Here is a 9,759-nt window from a genome sequence, read left to right as displayed (position 1 = left end):
ACAGAGTACAAAAAAACACAAGATAAAGAGCACAACAACAATAAAAAAGGAAGCAAAAAGCAAGAGAGAGAGAGAGAGAGAGAGAGAGAGAGAGAGAGAGAGAGAGAATTGTCAAGGAAAGGGAGATGGAGGAGCGAGGGAATGAAGGGGAGAGAGAGAGATACAGGCGGGGTGGGAGGACACAGCGAGAGACTCCCATCCACAAGCCCTGCTTCCTGGGGTGGCAAATTGCCTCAGCAGAGGCCAAACCTCACACCCATCACCCTCCTCCATGCCCCTACCCTGGTCTCCAGCCCCAGGGTGAGAGGGACGGGAAGCGGTAGGTGGGAAGGAGTGGGGGAGCATTGTGTGTGAAGACGGCCATTGAGGGAAGGAGACCATTCGGCCCAGAATTCTAGACTAAACTATATCCCATCATTCCCTGCACACGGTCCATATCCCATCATTCCCTGCACATGGTCCATCTCCCTCCATTCCCTGCACATGGTCCATCTCCCATCATTCCCTGTATACGGTCCATATCCCATCATTCCCTGCACATGGTCCATCTCCCATCATTCCCTGCACATGGTCCATCTCCCTCCATTCCCTGCACATGGTCCATCTCCCATCATTCCCTGCACATGGTCCATCTCCCATCATTCCCTGCACATGGTCCATATCCCATCATTCCCTGCACATGGTCCATCTCCGTCCATTCCCTGCACATGGTCCATCTCCCATCATTCCCTGCACATGGTCCATCTCCCTCCATTCCCTGCACATGGTCCATCTCCCTCCATTCCCTGCACATGGTCCATCTCCCATCATTCCCTGCACATGGTCCATCTCCCATCATTCCCTGCACATGGTCCATCTCCGTCCATTCCCTGCACATGGTCCATCTCCCATCATTCCCTGCACATTCATGTGTCTGTCTAAAAGCCTCTTAAACACCTCCATCGTATCTAACTCCACCCCCACCCCTGGCAGCTCATTCCACACACTCACCACTCTCTGTGTAAAAAAAAAACTTGCCCCACACGTCTCCTTTAAACTGTCACTGCATCCCTCCGCTGTTGGACATCTCTACCCTGGGAAACAGATACTCCCTGTCCACTCTATCCATAGAACCATAGAAACTACAGCACAGAAACAGGCCTTTTGGCCCTTCTTGGCTGTGCCGAACCATTTTCTGCCTAATCCCACTGACCTGCACACGGACCATATCCCTCCATACACCTCCCATCCATGTATCTGTCCAATTTATTCTTAAATGTTAAAAAAGAACCCACATTTACCACCTCGTCTGGCAGCTCATTCCATACTCCCACCACTCTCTGTGTGAAGAAGCCCCCACTAATGTTCCCTGTAAACTTTTCCCCCCTCACCCTTAACCCATGTCCTCTGGTTTTTTTCTCCCCTTGCCTCAGTGGAAAAAGCCTGCTTGCATTCACTCTATCTATACCCATCATAATTTTATATACCTCTATCAAATCTCCCCTCATTCTTATACACTCCAGGGAATAAAGTCCTAACCTATTCAACCTTTCTCTGTAACTGAGTTTCTCAAGTCCCGGCAACATCCTTGTAAACCTTCTCTGCACTCTTTCAACCTTATTTATATCCTTCCTGCAATTTGGTGACCAAAACTGAACACAATACTCCAGATTCGGCCTCACCAATGCCTTATACAACCTCATCATAACATTCCAGCTCTTATACTCAATACTTTGATTAATAAAGGCCAATGTACCAAAAGCTCTCTTTACAACCCTATCTACCTGTGACGACACTTTTAGGGAATTTTGTATCTGTATTCCCAGATCCCTCTGTTCCACTGCACTCCTCAGTGCCTTACCATTAACCCTGTATGTTCTACGTTGGTTTGTCCTTCCAACGTGCAATACCTCACACTTGTCTGTATTAAACTCCATCTGCCACTTTTCAGCCCATTTTTCCAGATGGTCCAAGTCCCTCTGCAGGCTCTGAAAACCTTCCTCACTGTCTACTACACCTCCAATCTTTGTATCATCAGCAAACTTGCTGATCCAATTTACCACATTATCATCCAGATCATTGATATAGATGACAAATAACAATGGACCCAGCACACCACTAGTCACAGGCCTCCACTCAGAGAAGCAATTCTCTACCACCACTCTCTGGCTTCTTCCATCGAGCCAATGTCTAATCCAATTTACCACCTCTCCATGTATACCTAGCGACTGAATTTTCCTAACTAACCTCCCATGCGGGACCTTGTCAAAGGCCTTACTGAAGTCCATGTGGACAATATCCACTGCCTTCCCTTCATCCACTTTCCTGGTAACCTCCTCGAAAAACTCCAACAGATTGGTCAAACATGACCTACCACGCACAAAGCCATGTTGACACTCCCTAATAAGCCCCTGTCTATCCAAATGCTTGCAGATTCTGTCTCTTAGTACTCCCTCCAATAACTTACCTACTACTGACGTTAAACTCACCGGCCTATAATTTCCCAGATTACTTTTCGATCCTTTTTTAAACAACGGAACAACATGAGCCACTCTCCAATCCTCTGGCACTTCACCCGTAGACAGCGACATTTTAAATATTTCAGCCAGGGCCCCTGCAATTTCAACACTAGTCTCCTTCAAGGTCTGAGGGAACACCCTGTCAGGTCCCGGGGATTTATCCACTTTAATTTTCCTCAAGGCAGCAAGCACCTCCTCCTTTTCAATCTGTACAGTTTCCATGGTCTCACTACTTGATTCCCTCAATTCCATAGATTTCATGCCAGCTTCCTTAGTAAATACAGAGGCAAAAAACCTATTTAAGATCTCCCCCATTTCCTTTGGTTCGGCACAAAGCCAACCACTCTGATCTTCAAGAGGACCAATTTTATCCCTTACAATCCTTTTGCTCTTAATATACTTGTAAAAACTCTTTGGATTATCCTTCACTTTGACTGCCAAGGCAACCTCATGTCTTCTTTTAGCCCTCCTGATTTCTTTCTTAAGTATTTTCTTGCACTTCTTATACTCCTCAAGCACCTGATTTACCCCCTGTTTCCTATACATTTCATACAACTCCCTCTTCTTCTTTATCAGAGTTGCAATATCCCTTGAGAACCAAGGTTCCTTATTCCTATTCAATTTGCCTTTAATCCTGACAGGAACATACAAACTCTGCACTCTCAAAATTTCCCCTTTGAAGGCTTCCCACCTACCAATCACATCTTTGCCAGAGGACAACCTGTCCCAACCCACGCTTTATAGATCCTTTCTCATTTCTTCAAATTTGGCCTTCTTCCAGTTCAGAACCTCAACCCTAGGACCAGATCTATCCTTGTCCACGATCAAATTGAAACTAATGGTGTTATGATCACTGGAACCAAAGTGCTCCCCTACACAGACTTCTGTCACTTGCCCTAATTCATTACCTAACAGGAGATCCAATATTGCATCCCCTCTAGTTGGTCCCTCTATATATTGATTTAGAAAACTTTCCTGAACACATTTTACAAACTCTAAACCATCTAGACCCCTAACAGTATGGGAGTCCCAATCAATGTATGGAAAATTAAAATCCCCTACCACCACAACTTTATGTTTCCTGCAGTTGCCTGCTATCTCTCTGCAGATTTGCTCTTCCAAGTCTCGTTGACTATTGGGTGGTCTGTAATACAATCCCACTAATGTGGCCATACCTTTCCTGTTTCTCAGCTCCACGCATAAGGACTCAGTAGACAAGCCCCCTAATCTGTCCTGCCTGAGCACTGCTGTAATATTTTCCCTAACAAGCAATGCTACTCCCCCACCTTTCATTCCTCTGCCTCGATCACATCTGAAACATCAGAACCCTGGAATATTAAGCTGCCAGTCCTGCCCCTCCTGTAGCCAAGTTTCACTAATTGCTACAACATCATAATTCCACGTGTCAATCCACGCCCTCAACTCATCTGCCTTCCCCGCAATACTCCTAGCATTGAAATATATACACCTCAGAAGATTTTTACCACCACTCACAACCTTTCTATCAGCGGATTTGCTTAAACTTTCAACATCATTTATTTTCACCCCAGCCACACTGTCAGCTCTGGCACTCTGGTTTCTAACCCCCTGCAAATCTAGTTTAAAGCCTCCCCAGTAGCACTAACAAATCTCCCTGAGAGGATATTGGTCCCCCTGTGGTTCGAGTGTAACCCGTCTCTCTTGTACAGGTCCCAACTGCCCCAGAAGAGGTCCCAATGATCCTGAAATCTGAAACCCTGCCCCCTATACCAGTTTCTCAGCCACTTGTTCCTCCTCCAGAGCATCCTATTCCTACCCTCACTGGCACGTGGCACAGGTAGCAATCCTGAGATTACCACCCTCGAGGTCCTGCTTTTCAACTTCCTACCAAGCTCTCTATACTCACTGTCCAGGACCTCCTCACTCTTCCTTGCTATGTCATCGGTACCGATGTGCACCACGACATCTGGCTGGTCACCCTCCCACTTCAGAATGTCATGTCTCTCATAATCTTGTAAACCTCTGTCAGATCTCCCCTTAGCCTCTGGCACCGGAGAAAACAACTCAAGTTTGTCCAAACTCTCGTGATAGCACATGCTCTCTAATCCAGGCAGCGTCCTGGTGAACCTCTTCTGCCCCCTCTCCAAAGCCTCGACGTCCTTCCTGTACTGGGGCGACCAAATCTGGACGCAATGCTCTGAGTGCGGCCCGACCGGAGTTTTATACCGGTGCAACGTGACTTCATGAATTTTACAGCCAAGCTGCCGTACGCCTTCTTTACCGCCCAAAAAACTTGGAATCAGCTGCCGGGGAGGTGCTGGAGGTGTTGGATTTTAGTTACCCTCTGTGGTTAAGGGTCCCGCCATTCGCCGTGTAGTTTCCAAAGTTCAAAGTAAGTTTATTATCAAAGTACATATATGTCACTACATACAACCCTGGGATTCATTTTCCTGCGGGCATTCACAGGAAACAACAGAATTGACGGGAGATCACAGACACACACACGACAAACAACCAGTGTGCAAAAGATAACACACTGTGCAAACACAAAAAGGAAAAATAAGTAAGTAAGCAATAAATATCAGGAGCATGAGATGAAGGGTCCTTGAAAGTGAGTCCATAGGTCGTGGGAACAGTTCAGTGTTGGGGCGAGTGGAGTTATCCCCTCTGGTTCAAGAGCTTGATGGTTGAAGGGCAATAACTGGGCATTTGACCCCCTCCCAAATTGCAACACCTCACCCTTGCTCCGATTAAGTCCTGATGAAGGGTCACAGCCTGAAACGTTGACTGCCTATTCCCCCGCATAGATCCTGCCTGTCCTGCTGAGTTCCTCCAGCATTTTGTGTGTTACTCTGGATTAGGGCTCCCCACCCTTTCTACGCCATGGACCAATACCATTAAGCAAGGGGACCCCAAGCTGGGAACCCCTGGTGTGGGTTAAACTCCATCTGCCATCTCTCTGCCCATATCTACAACTGATCTATATCCCGCCGTGTCCTTTTGACAATTTTCACCGTCCACGACTGAACCAATTTTTGTAAAATGCTGGCAAATAAGAGGCCTCAATGTCCTTCACCCCCTTTGGGTGGAGTTATGGGTCTGCGTAGCACGGGAACACACCCTGCTGAAGCACGGGCCTGTCTTCGGAAACGTGTCCAGGACTGACCTCCTCCGCCCGAGTCCGCAGACAGCCTTGGTTCCCATCCAGTCCCCGGGGGGGGGGGGGAATCCCTCCCTGTTCTCTTTAAAATAGTTTCATCACTTAGCCAAGATTCCTAACCCTGACCCTGGTACGTCAGCAGCCTTTCTTGTGGATCCCCACAGGAATACTCCTGACAGGGAACGGTGAAGCTACGGTGCTGGTCTGATGCAGGTTCACCGTAACCGGAAATTGGGGGCGGGCTGTTCATTCGATGTCCCTGACAGGCACACGTCACCCACAGGGTGGGTGGGTGGGGGGGGGGAATCGTAGTTCCCTACCCTGCCGCTAGCTAACTGCTCTCGGCTGGTACGATAGCGGGTGCTACAGACCCGCGGGGGAACGCGTCAGAGAGCCGAGGGGTTTAGCTCAGACGTCCAAACGTTGATCTCCGTCAGACTTTGATCCCTGGCCTCGGAGAGTTTGGTTCGAGAATAAAATCAAGAGTTGCAGAGAGCAGCTGGCCCTTTTGTACGGGGGTAGGAAAGGGCCGACAAAAGGAAGATGCATCAGTTACTAATAGGCTTTAAACAAAACGGGTGGGCTCGGTCTGTAATGAGATAAAAATATTATTCGTTCCAACCACACAACACAGGGGCTATGAGGGTACTGCCAGTAACCACAAACTTCCTCAATGACACTTCACCTCCACCTCACACACTGACCCAGATTAAACCCTGTCTCCTATTTCTGCATCCAGATCTGTAACTGGGCTATACTCAGTGGCCAGTTTATCAGGTACAGCTGCACACCTGCTCGTTAACGCGGATATCTAATCAGCCAATCGCGTGGCAGCAGCTCTACGCACAAAAGCACGCGACACAGTCACGAGGTTCAGTTGCTGTTCAGACCAAACGTCAGAGTGGGGGAAGAAATGTGATCATTTGACCGTGGATTGATTGTCGGTGCCAGATGGGGTGGTTTGAGTATCTCAGCAGCTGCTGATCTCCTGGGATTTTCACGCACAACCGTCTCTAGAGTTTACAGAGAATGGCGCGAGAAACAAAAAACATCCAGTGAGTGGCAGTTCTGTGGGCGGAAACGCCTTGTTGATGAAGGGAGGTCAGAGGAGAATGGCCAGACTGGTTCAAGCTGACAGGAAGGTGACAGTAACTCAAATAACCACACGTTACAACAGTGGTGTGCAGAAGAGCATCTCTGAATGCACAACGCGTCGAACCTGGAAGTGGATGGGCTACAGCAGCAGAAGACCGCACCGGGTTCCTCTCCTGGACCTCATAAAGTGGCCCCGGAGTGAAAAAACCTCCCAGGATGCCCTTCTGCAACCTTCTTGTCCGCCCACAACTGAACCAATTTTTTTTAAAAAGGTCGGCTACCAAACAAGGACTTTTATATTTTATTAGGTTTCTTTTTTAAGAGACAGCGCCCGCCCAGAAACCCGAACTATTTAACCCTCGTCCACTAATCACGGGACAATTTACAACGACCGATTAGCCTACCAACCGGTCTGACTTCGGACTGTGGGAGGAAACCGGAGCACCCGGAGGAAACCCATGGGGTCACGGGGAGAATGTACAAACTCCTTCCAGACGGTGCGGGAACTGAGCTCCGAAGTTCGGAATGTCCTCCCCGCGGGTTTCCTCCGCCCTGAACGCTATGCGATCGTGACGCCCTCCTCCAAGCTCTCAAATAACCTTCTGTCTCCACCCCCCTCCGCACCTTGAATTGGCTATTAGTGGTCAGAACACACTAGTACCCAAGAGTGGTCCTGCCTTTGCAGACAAGTCCGGATTTGTGCGGATCCTATCCAGGTCCACACACCGGCCCGGTGCGGGGAGGGACTGTTTCTTTAAGGAGCACAGGCACTGCGAACTGAGCCCACGTCAGGACCATGACGTCCTGGGAATGATGCACAGACACCCAGGGGAATTGACTCTTGCTGCTGTTTGTGCCCGTTGCCCCGGTAACTCTCTTTGAGAAACAAACCTTCCTTTGGCATGGGCTTTTAAAACGGCTTCCGCCCCTCCCGTGCGGGAGGCCCTTTCTCCACGACCCCCGCTGCCATCTCAAGCACTGTTCCCTCCGAGCTGCGCAGGTGCACGGCCGCACAGTAGCCAAGATGCTCCTACACACATAGCCTTCGTTGCCACGCAGTTGGAATTGGATGCCACGAGAAAAAAAGTTTACGAAACCATGGAAGATTTTCTTTGTCTTTAGTGTGTTTCACTATACCCTTCAATTAATAAATGAAATCAAATGTGTGTGACTTTTCAATTTGCATTCTAAATATTCTTACTTTGCATAATTGCAGAACAAAAACATTGAAAGTGTCGCACAGTTTTCAGGCCCGTGTAAAAATTTACCGCTCAGAGCAATGGTGAGTCCGCACGCCCTTGGGCGGGTGGGGAACTCGGCAGAAGAGGCTGGGGAAACGGGACAAGGGGATTCCATGTGCTGTTCTCTCTCCCAGTGGAGTCCCTGGTCAGTGGTAACCCCCAGGGGTGATGGTGGGCGACATTAATGGGGACCTCGGAATAACAAGGCTGGTGGGTGCAGTCTCTCCCGCTTCAATCTTCCTTTCACTCTCTCCATCTCTATCTCTGTCCCCCTCTCTCCTCCCCTCTATCTCCCCCTTACCCCCGTCTCTCTCTACCCTCTATCTCTCTCTCTGCCCCCTCTACCCCCCTCTCCCTCTCCCTCTCTGCTCCCTCCCTTGTGGAGTTGGTCACAGCCTGGCACCCTGTGACGTTCCTGCCACACGGTCACGTTTACCAGCCCATGCCCCGGCCGTGGTCTCACTTCTCCCCGCGTGCAGGGGCTCGTAAGGAACCGAGCGTCCCGCGGGCGTCAGTGACCTTCGCCCCCCTCTCACCTCAGGACGGAGGGACGGTCAGTGAGGGGAGAGCGGGGTGGACCTTCCCCGAGGCAGTTCCCGGAGAGACTGACCTCCAGCGCCCGGACCCACAGGGCGAGACGCTGGGAGCCGGCGGTCCAGCTGACACCCGGGCTGGGCTTGGGCGCGCAGGGGAGTGGGCGGACTGGGGTGACTTCGGACGGACCTCACCTGTCTCGCAGGACAGACCCCGGGCACTCCTCGTGCGGGTCGAGGCCGGTGTCGTGGCAGGACGGGAGGGACTCGGCTCGAAGCACGAACCCTTCGGGCCTATCACGCCACGGCAGCCTCGCGGTTCGTGCGCAGGGTGTTGGAGCTCAGCGTTCAGTCCTGACGCCGCCCGTGAGGGGCTTGTACGTTCTCCCCATGGCCGCGTGGGTTTCCTCCGGGTGCTCTGGTTTCCTCCCACAGTACAAAGGCGTAGCGGTTGGTAGGTTAATTGGTGGTTGTAGATTGTCCTGTGACTGGGCTGGGGTTAGATCTGTGGCTTGCTGGGCAGGGCAGCTCGTCGGGCCGGATAGGGCCTCTTCTGCACCGTGTCTCTGAATGAATCGAACCATCGCTGGGGTGTGCCCGGTCAGAGCTCCGCGACCGGGAAGCAGGCCGCTCGGCCCGTCTGATCTATACTGACCCTGGAGCCCGCCAAGCCGGTCTCATTCGCCTGCCTTTATAGTTGTAGGGTGCGAAACAGGCCCTTCAGCCCATCTACGCGGAGGGGTACCGGTTTGAGGCAGTCCAGCTTAACCCCTGACCTGCCACGAGTTCCACATGGCGACCAGGCGCTCAGATATGCGGGGGTGGGGGGAGCAGGAGGAGGCCAATCGGCCCCTTGGGGCTGTCCCAGCCCACGTGGCAGCCGTGGCTGTTTCGGTCTGCCGTCGCCCTTCGTTATAGAGTCATAGAGCACGACAGCACAAAACTGGACCTTCGGCCCATCTAGTCCATGCTGGACTGTTATTCTGTCCAGACCATTTCCCTCCGTACCCCTCCCATCCACGTACCTATCCAAACTTCTCTCAAACATTGCAATCGAGCTCCAACCCTCCACACGCTGGCTGCTCGTTCCACGCTCTCCCCAGGCCCCCCCCCCCCCCCGAGCGAACGAAGTTCCCCTTAAACTTTTCACCTTTCACCCTTAACCTGTGACCTCTAGTTCTAGTCTCACCCGAGCTCAGTGGGAAAGGCCTGCTTGCATTTACCCGACCCACGCCCCCCAGTGTTGGTTCCCT

General features: G+C 51.0%; 1 pseudogene; it reads left to right on the top strand.

Annotated features, from left to right (window-relative positions):
* LOC140188918 (protein phosphatase 1A-like) overlaps positions 1-6,439 on the top strand; it is a 206,188-nt pseudogene extending 199,749 nt beyond the window's left edge.
* The last annotated feature ends 3,320 nt before the right edge of the window (positions 6,440-9,759 follow it).

The sequence above is a fragment of the Mobula birostris genome, chromosome 28 (assembly GCF_030028105.1).
Source record: "Mobula birostris isolate sMobBir1 chromosome 28, sMobBir1.hap1, whole genome shotgun sequence".
NCBI classification, from domain to species: domain Eukaryota; kingdom Metazoa; phylum Chordata; class Chondrichthyes; order Myliobatiformes; family Myliobatidae; genus Mobula; species Mobula birostris.
This window is presented reverse-complemented; position numbering and strand designations above follow the sequence as displayed.